Here is a 16,283-nt window from a genome sequence, read left to right on the forward strand (position 1 = left end):
AAAAACAAAGCAGAAATGGATAAGAAGGAAAGGTGATGATGAGGAAACAGAAAAGAAAGATAAACAAAGTATGAAATGGCTATGTTGAACTATACGACTTTAAATATTAATGGAATACATAACCAAATGAAAAGGAAAAAACTGCTAAATTTACTGAAAAAAGAAAAAATTGATATAGCACTCGTACAAGAAACACACTTAACTGAAGTGGAACACAAGAAATTAAAGAGAGATTGGATAGGACATGTAACAGCAGCGTCATATAATTCAAAAGCTAGAGGAGTAGCTATATTAATCAGCAAAAATGTACCAATCAAAATAGAAGAGGAAATAATAGATCCAGCAGGGAGATATGTAATGATAAAATGTCAGATATATTCGGAGTTTTGGAATTTACTCAATGTATATTCACCTAACGAAGAAGATCAAAAATTTATGCAAGATATTTTTTTGAAGATAGCAGACACTCAAGGGAACATACTAATAGGGGGGGATTTCAACCTTAATTTGGATTCAAACATGGATAAAACTGGGAAAAAAAATTAACAGAAAGAACAAAGTAACCAAGTTTATAATTAAATTGATGCAAGAAATGCAACTTTTGGATATATGGAGGAAACAACACCCAAAGGAAAAGGAATATTCATATTATTCGGGTAGACATAAAACATACTCAAGAATAGACCTATTCCTGTTATCAGCTCGCATGCAAGACAGAGTTAGGAAAACAGAATATAAAGCTAGATTATTATTGGACCACTCACCCCGGTTATTGACAATAGAGTTAGAGGACATCCCACCAAGAATGTATAGATGGAGATTAAACTCCATGCTACTTAAAAGGCAGGATTTTAGAGAATTCTTCAAGGAGTTAAAGAAAATAATAAGGAAATTTTTATGGAAAGGGGGGAAACTGAGGATAGCACTAGATAAATTAACAGAATGGTATAAACAAGGAGGCTTACAACTACCAAACTTTAAAAATTATTATAGAGCTACACAATTAAAATACCTATCAGATTTTTATCAAACAAGGGAAAAGCCAGATTGGACTAGATTAGAACTAGATTAAATAGGGGAGAAGATACCTGAACATATTATATAAATGGGATGAAAAATTGGTACAACATAGGAATTCTCCAGTATTGCATCATCTGCTCAACATTTGGAAGAAGATTCATGTAGAAAGGAATAAAACAAATTACCAATTACCAAAACTAATACTGAAGCAAAATCAGCTAATCCCTTTTACAATAGATAACCTTTCCTTTAGAGAATGGGAGAAAAAAGGGATCAAAAGAATAGAAAATTGTTTTTCAGGAAATAAATTATTATCTACCAACTGAAATCCTACTTGAAGGACAAATTGGGAAGCAGTCTGAGGTTACCAGAGGAAAATAATTTTGAATATGTGATTACAGACACAATGATAATCAAAAAATGTAACAAGCATGTATTTTAAACTACAAGAAAAGGAGAATGAGGAAACAAATGGTAAAACTAAACAAAAATGGGTACAAGATCTAAACAAAGATAAAGAATGAAACATGGGAGAAGTTATGCTCAGGAACTATGAGAAATACAATAAACACGAGGTTACGTATGATGCAATATAACTGGATACACAGGCTATACATTACACCTCAAAAGTTAAATAAATGGGACTCAACAGTATCTGACAGATGTTTTCGCTGTAAAAAGGAAATGGGAACAACAATTCATGCAATTTGGACATGTGAGAAAGTGAAAACATTTTGGGAAGATCCAAACCAGATATTAAATAAAATCACAAAAAGCAATATACCAAAAAACCCAGAGATCTTCCTCCTAAGTAACATAAAAAACAAAGAATTTGGACTCGATTTGGATGGTGCACAAAAAAGATTTGTTATGTTAGCCCTAGCTGTAGCAAAAAATATGCATTATGTCAGCCTGGAAATTAGAAGATAACTTGAGAATACAACAATGGTATATAGAAATGAATAAATGTATTCCATTAGAAAAAATAACATCTAATTTAAGAAATAACATTACAATATTTGAACAAATATGGGAGCCATACATGAAACATAATAGAGAAAAGCTACCGTGGACATCTACCACCTAAAATGACAGAAGGAGAAGAGAATGAAAAGAACGGACTCAGTGGAATTTCTTGTTTGTTCTTATTGAGTGACAGCATTGTTTCGTGGGTTTAATGTATCTTATATTCTGAACTTTAAATAAATGGGAGGGGAGGTCAGGAGGGAGGGAGGGGAGGGGAGGAGAAAACGACACTGTATATATTTAAGAAGGAAAATGTATATATCTTGATCAATATGGTTTATAGTGTGAAAAATTTTAAAAAAAATTTTTTTAAATCCGATAAAAGGGAGTTCGGTATATTGGCCAAAGTTTGGATCCGACGAGGACTGGATGTGTCAGGCATTGAACATCTGGCTCTACCAAAATCAAAGAGGTAAAACCGAGAGCAGAGAATATGCAGCCTGTTGGCTCAGTGGATCGTTTGATCAAATGATTTTGAGCGAAAAGGAATGCAAGAACAAGAAGGATGAGGAACCTTCTGCCCCTGAAATACAAGGATGGGATGTGTTACATTCCCTTCCTTCACCTTATGTTCCCCCTGTGCCGGCTCCTATCTCCCCCCTCTTACCTACGCTTTACCCTTATTTACCTTCCCCTCCTCCTCCATAGTTAGAGAAAGAAGAAGAAAGTAGGGGTGGTATGATGACCAACTCACAGAGTACAAGATTACCACCTCAATTGACACAAGAGGGAGGAGACTGATTATGAGGGTCATTCAGAATAGTGTGAGACCCTTCGGGAGGAAAGGGCAGAACCCTTTGATTTGTCTCCCGGAGGGCAGGAACCTAAACATCATAGAGGAGAGGATAAGCCAGAAATTAACTGGATGAGACCTTTACGAGAGGTTCCCTTGGGAGCGGATGTGGGGTTCTCGGGTTCGTAAATGTTCCTCTGACTCGTACGGAGGTGCGCAATTTTAAGAAGGAAATGACCTCCCGGAAACACCAAGGGGGACCAGAGGCAATACCTGGGGAACTTAAATTCCCCCTGGTAAACCCGAATTGGGATAAGAATACTAATGATGGTCACACACGAATGGAGAAATATAGGATTAATCTAATAAAAGGAATGAAGGAGTCTGTTCCAAAAGGACAGAACTTTAAGAAGGCATTTGAGGTTCTCCAAGGTCCCAAAGAGACCCCCTCTGCATTTCTGAATAGATTGTGTGCGGCAATACAGCAATATGGCGGGGTTGGATATGGAATCCCCAGCAGGTGAACAGTTGGTATTGACAGGCTTTGTTACTAATTCAGCCCCAGATATCAGGAAGAAATTACAAAAAGTCAGAGAATTGGCATGAACAGGGAATAACACAGGTTTTACAGATCGCACAAAGGGCATACGTCCAGAGATCTGAAGATAAACAGAAAGGAAAGGCTAAGATTTTGATGCAGGCAGTCAAGGAAGTTGTGGAGGGACAGCAGGGAAATGTTAGGAGCTGTGTGCCAGCTCCTGGACGTTTGGAGGAGCGCCAGGAGTAGGGAAGAAGAGACCAGAGCAGAGGCAGGGGTAGAGGAGAATTCCAGGGACGACGACCATTCCCGGGACCCCATGGAGACCCTGGTAGAAATTGGGAAACAGGAGCATTAGTTTGCTATTATTGTAAAAAGGAGGGACACTTTAAGAAGGAATGTCCAATGCGAGCCAGGGAGACGCGATCTTATGCATTGATGGAGGCAGATCATGAATAGGGGGCTCATGGTTCTCAGTCAATACACACCGAGGGGCTGCACGGAGAACCATGGGTAAATTTAAGCATAGGACCCCACAGAGACAAGATGACTTTTCTAGTAGATTCTGGGGCAGCCGGTCTAGTATTTTACAACGGCCCAAGGGTGTTAAAACAGAAGGGACAGTGATGATTTCGGGAGTGGGAGGAAGAGATTTTACGGTCCCTATACTAAAGAATGTAAGGATACAAATGGGAGAAAAGATAATAACAGAGGATATTTTACTAGTTCCCCAAGCTGGAGTTTGCTTGTTGGGATGGGATTTACAGGGCCAATTGGCTATCGGTACCAGACCACAGGGAACTGGTATCAGGGTTCAATTTTATAACCATATAACCACTTACAGCACAGAACAGGCCAGTTCTGCCCTACTAGTCCATGCTGTAACAAATCCCCACCCTCCTAGTCCCACTGACCAGCACCCGGTCCATACCCCTCTAGTCCCCTCCTATCCATGTAACGATCCAGTCTTTCCTTAAATGTAACCAATGATCCCGCCTCGACCACGTCTGTCGGAAGCCCATTCCACATCCCTACCACCCTTTGCGTAAAGAAATTTCCCCTCATGTTCCCCTTATAATTTTCCCCCTTCAATCTTAAACCATGCCCTCTAGTTTGAATCTCCCCCACTCTTAATTGAAAAAGCCTATCCACGTTTACTCTGTCTGTCCCTTTTAAAATCTTAAACACCTCTATCAAGTCCCCTCTCAATCTTCTACGCTCCAGAGAAAAAAGCCCCAGTCTGCACAACCTGCAACTCAAACCTTGAAATCCTGTCAACATTCTCGTGAACCTTCTCTGCACTCTCTCTATATCTTTCCTATAATTTGGTGACCAAAACTGTACATAGTACTCCAAATTTGGCCTCACCAATGCCTTGTACAATTTCATCATAACCTCCCTACTCTTGAATTCAATACTCCGATTTATGAAGGCCAACATTCCAAATGCCTTCTTCACCACACCATCTACCCGAGTATCAGCCTTGAGGGTACTATTTACCATAACTCCTAAATCCCTTTGTTGCTCTGCACATCTCAATAGCCTACCATTTAATGCATATGACCTATTTAGATTTGCCTTTCCAAAATGTAACACCTCACACTTATCTGTATTAAATTCCATCAACCATTTCTCAGCCCACACCTCCAGCCTTACTAAATCACCTTCCTAGTCACCGGCCTCCAATTGGACAAACAATTTTCTACCACTACTCTCTGACACCTCCCATCCAACCATTGCTGAATCCATTTCACTACCTCCTCATTTATACCTAATGCCTCCACCTTTTTTCCCTAACCTCCTGTGGGGAACTTTGTCAAAAGCTTTACTAAAGTCTAAATAGACAACATCCACAGCTTTCCCTTCATCAACCTTTTTTGTAACCCCCTCGAAAAACTCAATCAGGTTTGTCAAGCATGATCTACCCCTGACAAAACCATGCTGATTACTCCCTATCAATCCCTGTACCTCCAAATATTTGTAAATACCATCCCTCAGAACACTTTCCATCAACTTACCCACCACAGACGTCAGACTCACGGTCCTATAATTCCCAGGTTTACATTTGGACCCTTTCTTAAACAATGGAACCACATGCGCTACCCTTCAACCCACCCCTGAACCTGTAACTCCTCCCTCCTGGAAACCCCATAAAAGCTGTTACACCCAAACTCCTTCCTCAGTACCTGCCTTGGAACCGGGCCAGCAACATGTGAGATGTGTTGATGTCCAAAGGTGATTAAAGCCTATTAATCACATCTCTTGGTCTAAAGTAGCTGATCGATGGCGCTACAATTTAATCACTTTAAATGTAAATAGTGGATCACAGATGGTTTGCATGTTGGCATCATCATTGAATAGTTACAGCAGAGATGGAGATACAGCGCAATGTATCTGTGATGGCTCTCTACCACAGCAACTCTCCTGCTCCAACCTCAGCCCTTTCTATTACTTGACAAGTTTTCTTCACCACATACTTATCCAATTACTCTGGAAACTACCTTCTTGACATTTTCTTTTTTTTTTAAACTTTATTTATTTGTTCAAAAAAAAATGACATGACATATACAGCAATTAAACATGAACATTTTTTTATATTTATAAAAAAGAGAAAAAAATCCCCCCCCCCTTCAGCCAACTCTCCTAAGGAGAGCCATGAAAAATTAAAATATTTAAAAAAGTTAAATGTACATATTAAAATCTAATCGATATAAATTGAAATGTAAATATTCTGAGTATAACAGCCACTTATTAATAAAAAAATTATAATTATCATGTGAAACATACACAATTTTTTCCATTTTTAAACAATATTTCATCTCATTATGCCATCTATTAATAGCAATCATATTTGTATCTTTCCATGTACTACCAATACATTTTTGCGCTTCGGATAAAGCTAAATATACAAAAGCAAGTAAACTTATCTAATCCCAAGCCTTTCAGAGGTTGCAAACTACCCAATAAAAATACTGTTGGATCTAAAACTATTTTAATCATATGCAGATATTCTAAAAACGATTGAATTTTCTTCTAAAAAATTTGTATATGTATACATGACCAAACAGCATGAAAGTTCCAACCGTATCACTACATCTAAAACACAAATCTGATTCATTAAAACCATATATTTTTTAATTTTTCAGGTGTCAAATATAATTGATGTAAAAAATGGTAAATAATCATTGCATAACGTGCATTTATCAATCTAGTTACACTATCATAACAGATATCTAACCAATCCTCTTCAGAAAGAGTAAAACCAATATCCGCTTCCCATTTGATTTTAGATCTATCCCAGTCCTTTTTATCCATACCATCCTGTAATATTTGATACATAAATGAAATATAACCCTTCTCTGGTACCTTCATAAGAGAAGTCTCAAATTTAGTCATTTTAGGTAAAATCATATCTCTACCAAACATAAATTTTACCAAAGATCGAATTTCATAATAAAGAAATAAAGAATTCTTATCAATACCAAAATCTTCCCTCATCTGATTAAAAGATAAAAACTTACCCTCTTTAAAACAATCTCCCAAATTTTTCACACCTTTAAATCTCCAATGCAATAAACTTTGATTATGTATTGAAAAAGAAATAAGTTGATTATTATACAACGGAGAACCTATCATTTTATTTTTCTTTATCCATAACTTCATTAAATGTTTTAGTATAGGCATATTATTTTGTTGTAAAAAATTCATATTCCACCTAAACAAAAATTGATGTATTTCAAATTCAGAAATACTTGCCATCTCAATTTTAGCCCAACTAGGAGGCAGTACCAAATCCATCAATGAACTAATAAATTTAAGTTGGGCTGCCTCATAATAATTTTGAAAATGTGGTAAAAGTAATCCCCTCCATAAAAACTCACTCACCATTTTATTTAAATCTCGAAAAAAAATTTATCAAGTAAATACGGAATAGATTGAAACAAATATTGTATATGCGGAAAGATATTAATCTTAATTGTATTTATCCTTCCCATTAAATTAATAGGTAAATCTTTCCATTTAATCAAATCAGTTTTAATTTTTTTCATTAACAGAGCATAATTTAATTTATATAAAGATTGATAATTAACATTGAAAATTATACCCAGATATTTAATTCAATCAGTCCACTTCAAATTAATAATATTCTTATAAACTGAATAATCTCCTTCACTTACCAGCAATATTTCACTTTTTTCCCCCAATTAAGTTTATATCCAGAAAGACATCATATTGTATTAAACATTCCTTCAAATGCAAAAGTGACTGAGCTGGATTTGTTAAATACGCCAATACCTCATCAGCAAATAAATTAATTTTATACTCCTCATCTAAAATTTTCATAGCTTGTATCTGTGTATTTTATCTTATCAACTGTACTAAAGGTTCAATCACTAACGCAAACAAAGCTGGTGATAAAGGACAACCTTGACGAGTTGATCAAGTTAACTTAAAAGATCCCAAAATCAAACCATTCATCAATACTCTAGCTACCGGTTTACTATATAAAGGCCTAATCTAGCCAATAAAAGGACCAAACTTAAATTTCTCCAAAACTTTAAACAAAAAATTCCATTCAACTCTATCAAATGCTTTTCCTGCATCTAAGGATATCACCATCGGATGATCTAAAGATTGTCGAAATCTATTAATCAAACTGATCACTCGCAAAATATTATCCAATGCATATCTATTCTTTATAAAACCTGTTTGATCAATATGAATCAACTTTGGTAAAAATTTAGCCAATCTATTTGCTAATACTTTAGCTATTATTTTATAATCTACATTTAACAATGAAATTGGTCTATATGAAGATACCTTCAAAGGATCTCTATATTTTTTAGGAATTACTGTAATTAAAGCACTAGAACAAGACTCAGGTAAATCATAGTGTTCTCCAACTTGATGTAATACATCCCCAAACACTGTAGATAAATCATCATAAAAAATTTTATAAAATTCAACCAAAAATCCATCATCACCAGGAGATTTACCATTTGGCATTTCCAGCATAGCCATTTTAATTTCAGAATCAGTAAATGGTTCTTCTAACTCCTGTATATCTCCATCCTCTAATGTCGGTAAATTCAACTGTGATTAAAAAAAAATCAATTGATCCAGTTTCCTGTTTTCTTTCAGATGTATATAACTTTTTATAAAATGAATAAAATTCATCATTAATCTCACAGGTTTATAAGTAATAAGAGAATTCCATCTAACAGCATTAATAGTCCTCGATATCTGTTCTTTCTTTAATTGCCACGCCAATACATTGTGAGCTTTCTCTCCCCATTCGTAATACCATTGTTTAGTCCTATTAATCACACATTCAAATTGATAAGATTGCAAGATGTATTTTAAATTCAGCCTAGATAATTCTATTTTCTGTACCATCTTTCTGAAATTCCTTTTCTAACTCACTGATCTGTTTCTCCAAGACTCTGATTTAATCGATTTTTTTTTATTTCAGAAGTATTACTAATTATTTGTCCTCTCAAATAGGCTTTCATAGCATCCCATAATACAAACTTACTTTGAACAGATTTAGAATTTTCAAAAAAAATGTTTTTTCAAAAAAAATCAATAAATTCTGTATTTTTAACAACATTGTATTAAATCTCCAACGATAAGCTATTTGAATTTTCTCAGAAGTTTCATATGTAAAATATAACAGAATGATCTGAAATCACCTGACTTTTATATTCCGCTTGTTGTATTTTCCCTTGTAAATGTGCCGATACTAAAAAGTCAATCTTTGAAAACAATTCATGTCTAGATGAATAAAAGGAAAAATCTTTCTCTGTTAGATTAAGACGTCTCCAAATATCTAGTAAATTAAGATCTTTCATCAGCACTTGGACGTGGATTGCAATCTTGGATTTTTAAACTTTCTTTGGAGATTTGTCTAACAAAGGTTCCAAAACACAATTAAAATCACCACCAACTAAAATATTATCATTATCTTCACCCAAACATAAAAATTCATCCCAAATAAATATTAAGTCCAAAATTCACTAAAAATCTTACAATTCAATTTAAGAATACAACCTGCCATTTCCTCCATTGATTGTAATTCAAAAGATAAATTTTTATGTATCAAAATTGCTACTCCTTTAGCTCTAGAATTAAATGAAGAAAAATATACATGCCCAACCCAATCCCTTTTTAATTTCACACTTTCCTTCTCATTCAAATGTGTTTCTTGTAAAAAGGCAATATCAATTTTCATTTTCTTAATATACGCTAAGACTCGCTTACGTTTAATCATACTATTTAATCCTTGAACATTAAAAGTAGCAAACCTCAACTTCGACATATCTACTATTATTACTAAATACCAATAATATCTTTAAATAAAAACTCAAATCAACGTATATAGGACCTCCAATTTAAAAAAAAACAAATTAAAAACTAAGAAAAAAGTTTTTTAAAAATTTAAAAAATTTAAAATCACCCCCCCCCAAAAAAATACTACCAAAAGGTAGTAATCCCCTAAACAAAAATTGGGTGTGTATCACTCACCAGTGGCTGATGACTAGTAAAGAACTTAGTGCAAATCTCTCCCTTCCCAGCCAAACAATCAGCAACATCCAAGTATCATAATAAAAAGAAAAAATAAAATAAGAAAATTTTTCTTTTCATCCAAAAGACTCCAATCTTGAAGATCCCATTTCAGAAGGAGGTGGACTCTTTCCATTCTCATTTTTCCCATTTCTGCCATTTCTTCCCTTTCCAGAACTACCAGATTTTTCTTTAGGAGAAAATGGTGGGCTACATCTTCGTCCTCTTATATCCGGCAATGAGTCAGCAAAAATCATTGCTTCACAATCAGTTTCAAAAAAGCAAAATTGATATTCTCCATAAAAGACCTTCAACACTGCAGGGTAACGAAAAGTAGACTTATAACCTTTACGCCACAAGACTTCTTTAACTGGATTCAATCGACGTCGACATTGAATGACATCTTGACTCAGATCAGGATTTTTAAAAAAGACACAACTATTCTGAATCAATAATGGGGTTTGTCGTCTCGCTTTTTGTACTGCAAGTCGAAATATTGCTTCTCTATCCAAATAACTCCAGACATCGAATTATTACCAGTCTCAGGGGTTGACCAGCTGAGGGTATTCTTCTTAAAGCTCTATGGGCTCTTTCCAGTGCCAACCCCACAGAGAAAAATTCTTGTCCTAATATTTGCAGAATCCAGTCTTTAAAGAAACGAAGAGGGTCTTGTCCTTCTATACCTTCTGGCAAACCAACAATTTTCACATTATTCCTTCTGCTTTTATTTTCCAAATAATCTGTTTTTCTTTCTAGCTCCTTCTCACGATCTCCTAATTCTATGACTGATTTTTCCACCTTCAACACTTTTTCTGTTAGAACTCACTTGTTGTTTACAGTCCAAAAAAAATCAGTCTGAAATTTTTTAAATTCTTCATAAGATGCATCCACACATGTCTTAACCATATTTAATTCTGAACTTATACCAGCATTCATTTGAACCATCTCATTCATTAGAGATGTCAACATTGGTTGAATAACTGCATTCAATTGCATACATTGAAAATCAGTAAATCTCAGCTCTGCTCTCTCTGACATGGTGGCAGAACAAGGTAACTGCAACTCCTGCTGCAATTCAACAGAAGGCATTTTAAAAGTTTTACTGCAGGTCTGGACTCCCAGCAACGGCATCCCGACTTCTTCAGGGAGTCGCCGCTGGTCTTCCCCTGCATGTTGTAGTTTTCTCATCCATTCGCGAAAAAAAACAAACGATTTAATCAGATTGTAATGCTGCCTGATGCATTTCCTTTTCAGCCTCCACAGGCGATCCTTGGGATTTAAGCAATGAAGAAATTGAGCCTGGGGCTGTTTCAAGTCGTCTAAGCCCCAGATCTTCAGCACTTCGAAAATGTATCTTCTTTTGAACTTGAGATTTAGTCTTTTTACCATTAGTGGCCATAATAATTCCTTAATACTTTGAACTAAAATTTAAAAAGTTTAAACTTGGAAACAAAGGGTTAAAAAACGGATATTTAAAAGTCTGGCCAGAGAGGTCGAGACTGCACATCTAGACTCTACGCCATCTTGCCACACCCCCTCCCCTTGACATTTTCAAGGAAAACATTCTAGACTGCAACCACATGCTGCATTTTTTTTTAATATTAAAATTACGTCTCTTCCTTCAGTTTTAAATATCAAGAACTTACTGGAGAAACACCTAATCTTCCATCTGGGCACTCAACTGGAGGGCATTAATATCTATTTCTCTTGTTTCTGCTAGCCTACTCCCTGTTCTTCCTCTCTTTCCCATTCCTTGGACTTCTTCCCTCCAACTATCCACTCCCTTCCCTCTCCATTCACAGAGCCATGCCCTCCTCCTCCTGTTTCCTGGTGTGCCCTCCCTCCTTTATCCACCTATTACCTCCTGCCTGTGGGTCTGTGGTCATCCCCCACACTATTTTGTTCAGGCACCTGCCCACATTTTGCTCATACCTTGATGAAGGGGCTCAAGGCCGAAACATTGGTTATATATCTTTATATTTGCTCCATAAACTGTTTGACCTGATGCATTTCTCCAACCATGTGTTTTTACTTTATCTACAATGCCTATAGACCTTTGTGTTTTATGACTGATGGCAGGCTCACTGACTAATAATTTCCTGAATTATTCTTTGAGCCTTCTTAAACAGAACACGAGCTATTGTTCAATCCTCTGGCACCTCACCCATGGCTAACAACATTATCAATACTAGGTCCCCTATAATTTTTGTCAAAGCCACCCTTAAGGTCAGAGAGATCATCTTAATCTGGGGATGTATTCACTATGGTTTACCTCAAGACAGCAAGCGCCTCCTCCTCTTTAATCTGTATATTTTTAGTGCCCATGACTTCACAGCAGTTTTGCCTTACATTTACAGACTCCCCATGTAAATACACATGCCATTGACCCATTTAAGATCTTCCCTCATCCCTTTTGGCTCCATATATCAACAACCACTCATCTTCAATAAGACCACACTTTTGTGTGGTCCTTTTGTTCCTGATATAGCTGTAGGTGATTTTCCTTCAATTAAAAAAAAATTAGGCATACAGCAGGTATCTGGTCCTTTCGCCCAATTACACCCAGGGAGTTGGAAGGAAACTGGAGCACCCGGAGAAAACCCACACAGACACAGGGAGAATGTACAAACTCCTTCCTTGGGACCTTGATTGTTGGGACTGGATAAGCCTTGAGCTAAGCATGACACTAACCATGCCGTCCTGCTAAATCAACCTCATGACTTATTTCAGCTCTCTTGATTTTCTTTTTCCTTAAGTGATATCTTGCATTTCTTTTCCATATACTCAAGTACCTCAGTGCTTCCAATATATGCTATGCACCCACTTCTTCTTAACCAGGGCCCATACTCTGTAGTGTTGGTAGCTTTTGACTTTTCTCCTAATTCCTCCAATTGAAAATATCAACAAATTTAAAAAAAAACCTAAACTAAAAAAGGCATCCACTCCTCTCTCCCTCCACCCCCCAATAGCTCAAACTTCGATCATGAAGCAAGGTGGAAATCAAGGAACATTGGCCTGGAATTTGACAGCACAGAACCAAGCACTTTTGACTACCCCAACTCTTTAGATTAGTGTCATATCCATAAATGGGCCCCACATCTTTTGGAAGTTTATTTCTGAATCTTTAATAGCTTATCTAATTTTTTTTCTAAACTCAGATAAGACCCGATATCACTGTGCATGTGAAAGGGGGAGTATGGTCTTTCCATTTCATCAGAATTACACGCTGGCCAGCCAAGTAAAAGATAAAATTCGACTGAGTTGGAGTCAATAAGACTTCATCTTCTTGGGATGCAGGTAGTCCTCAACATAGGACTGTAAATGGGGCCTGATTGTTTTTCAGTCGAATTTGCATGTCTTAATCAGGTAGTAAAGCAATTTTCTTCCAAAAAAAATTCAACAAATGAAACTTTAATGAAGAATCTCACCACAAGTACATTATTTTAATTTCTGTCCTATGGGAGGGTGGATGCAACTTATGAAGGTCGAAGACTACCTGTAGTCAGAATAGATCAATTAAAAGAGCCAGGTTCTAATTTGACTAAGAATCACCTATAATGATTTTTAATTTTTTTTTTTAAAAAGAAAACCAGTTAAATATAACAGATCATGGCTTTGCTCAACCGTGAATTACACATATTTTAGAAAATTTCTTGCAGAACGAGAGGAGACGGAAAGACCATTGTAAACCTTTTCCTTTTTTAAAAGAAGTTTATAATTCATTCTTAAAGAACTTTCTCCTTTCTTTCAGGTTGGGTCTTTTTGGGCCATTATTGCCAATGAACGTTGGCCCTTGGAATTATGTTCATCTTTTTCCTCTATTTTTAAATGTACAGCCCATTGTTTATTGATCAAATACCAATAGAATTTTTTTTTTAAAAAGTAAAACCAATACCAGCAATAGCTCCACGTCAGCCTTTTCTCTCTTTTTTTAAATCACCCCCTGACCCAAGCAACTTGTGAGCCAATTCCCGTTACTCCAACGCGGAAGGGTCCCGGGTCCCTTGCGCTTGCTCCTCCCGTGTGAGGAACCCGGGCTCGGTCCGCCGCTCACGGAAAGACGCGCTCGGTCTATGACTGCTACACGAAAACGCAGCCGGAGAAAGCGGGGTGTTTGGGGAGGGGAGGGGGACCCTCTGCCCGGCCACACTCAGCACTGGCAACGTTTCAGGAGCCGTTCGGAGGACTCCCGTGTAAACTTTGACTGAACTGCCCGGTGGTTGCCGGGTCGCTGCCCGGCCCCTGTGTCCAACTTGACCTCGGTACTTTACAACGACCGGGCAAACACTGCCGAAGAATACGCTCTTAATGGCAAATAAAGAGACCGATTTAAAATAACATCTAACATTTTAGAATCGTCGACAACAGACAAAAAAAACCCCACCATTAATGAAAGAAATGGACAAATACGTGGTCAAAATCGTGAAGAACTCGGACTTCACTTCGGACGCTACACCCCTTGCTGGAACTTGTCCAGCGACTGGAGAATCACTTACTGTCGCTCAGATCCTGCCGGTCGATTTCCGCGCCTCCACCGCGTGTTAAATGTGTGAATCCCTCTCCGGTGCAAAGTGGTCACGTTCAGGTAGCGGACGAACGATCCCGTTGACATCAGGACACCTGCTTTCTTTTCCGCTCTGTTTCCCACCAGGAATCCCGTGGTTCTGGGGGCTTCTACATCGTGGTTACGCTTACTTTGAGTTTAGGAAGTCCAACAAAAGGAACTCCATGACTTTTATGGAGTAAGACGTGATTCAGTGACATACAGCGTTTTCACTGGCACGTTGAACACAATACAAGGATTTCACTTCCCACTGATTTCTTTCCCCAGTCAGTAATTACACTGAGAAATTGCTGCCAGTTTCAGTCATTTTGCTTTACTCGTCAGGTAAGGCTGAACCACACCCAATTTGAACTCTGATAGAACTAAAACAGGTGAAAGTCTTTGTAAGAAAACATCTCCCTTACCTTTCACAGCACAGAAACAAGACCTTTGCCCCCATCAATCTGTCAGCCGTTTACATGCATTCTGGTTGTCGTATTTGACGGCATACAGGACACACTGGCATATAAGATACTCCTCCCCCCCTCCCCATTTTTAGAGTGAAATTTTAGGAAAAATTTGTTTGTGTATTTATGGGTACCCAGTAAGTTGGCTATGGGTTCCTCCTGCAAGGCCCCTCGTATGTGCATGCATGTGTGTGTGTCTGCCTTCACTCACCTTTATGGAAACCCTCCAGCCTTGCATGGCTGAGACGCCAACGCCTCCTCACACATGAGCAACAGCGATAACATGTCCTCCTGCCTGCGACACATCGAGGCTCAGGCCGCTTCCCTCCCCCCCACACACCGTGCAAATGCCGATTGATTGTCAGCATGTATGTGAGGGCAGGAGGGAGAGAAGCCAGTCACCAGGACAACGGGCAGGGCCCACCATCACGGGGAGCAGATGATCGATCGCTTGCTTTGAGGGGAGTGCTGGGCCTTGGTGTTCAAACTCCATGCTGTCTTTATTCAATGAACAGAGCCCCCTGAGCAAATTGAAGAGGTGCATGGGGGTAGGGGGGGAGCTGGCAGTGAGCGGCCTGTTGAGCCAGTATGATAGTTCTTTTCTTATTCTTTCCTCATTCTCATAAATGTCCCCTTATGTCTGCTGCTAGATCCTATCCTTCACCTTCAGGAAAAGATTGATGAGGGCAGAGCAGTGGATGTTGTGTATATGGTCTTAGTCAAGTCAAGTCAATTGTCATCTGATTGCACAAGTACAACCTGATCTCTGTTTTCCGGTCCTCAGTTCAAAACATGCAGACATAACGCACATACAGACAAACAATACAGATCAGGACAAGTATTCATATATACAAAAGAATTTGTTTCATATATATGAGTGTCTTTGATGGTTAGTGTGAGCAGTTCCTTTGGCCATTCAGCATTCTGACTGCCCGTAGGAAGAAGCTGTTCCTCAGCCTGACAGTGCTGGGCTATGATACTTCTGCAACCCTTCCCCGATGGGAGCAACTGAAAGATGCTGTGTGCAGTTTGGAAGGGGTCCTCAATTATTTTGGGTGCCCTCTTCATACAATGATCCTGGTAGATCACATCAATGGGGGGGAGGACAGGGTGGTGGGGTGGGGGAGGGAGACTCCAGTGATTCTCTCTGCCACTCTTATGGTCCTATGGATTGACCTCTGATCCATTTCTCTGCAGCAACCGTACCTCACTGTAAAGCAGCCAACCAGGATGTTCCTGGAGAGGTCCTGTGGATGGTTGATATGATAATGGTATGGTAGCCTTGCCCGCTCAGTCTTCTCAGGGAGTGCAGTTGCTGATGCACCTCCCTAGCAAGTGAGGAGATGTTGAGTGTCCACGATAGATCACTAGTTACGTGAACTAAAAAGAACT

At 38.0% G+C, this 16,283-nt stretch overlaps 1 protein-coding gene across 3 annotated transcripts in view; it reads right to left on the bottom strand.

Moving 5' to 3' along the window:
* Window positions 1-14,861, bottom strand: part of slc2a9l2 (solute carrier family 2 member 9, like 2) — a 316,787-nt gene extending 301,926 nt beyond the window's left edge. For all 3 annotated transcript variants that reach the window (XM_069926647.1, XM_069926646.1, XM_069926648.1), the window contains exon 1: window positions 14,378-14,861. The gene's annotated coding sequence lies outside the window, so the exon portion shown is untranslated. The remainder of the gene's footprint in view (window positions 1-14,377) is intronic.
* Window positions 14,862-16,283: the final 1,422 nt, after the last annotated feature.

This window comes from Narcine bancroftii, chromosome 3, assembly GCF_036971445.1.
Source record: "Narcine bancroftii isolate sNarBan1 chromosome 3, sNarBan1.hap1, whole genome shotgun sequence".
Classification (NCBI taxonomy): domain Eukaryota; kingdom Metazoa; phylum Chordata; class Chondrichthyes; order Torpediniformes; family Narcinidae; genus Narcine; species Narcine bancroftii.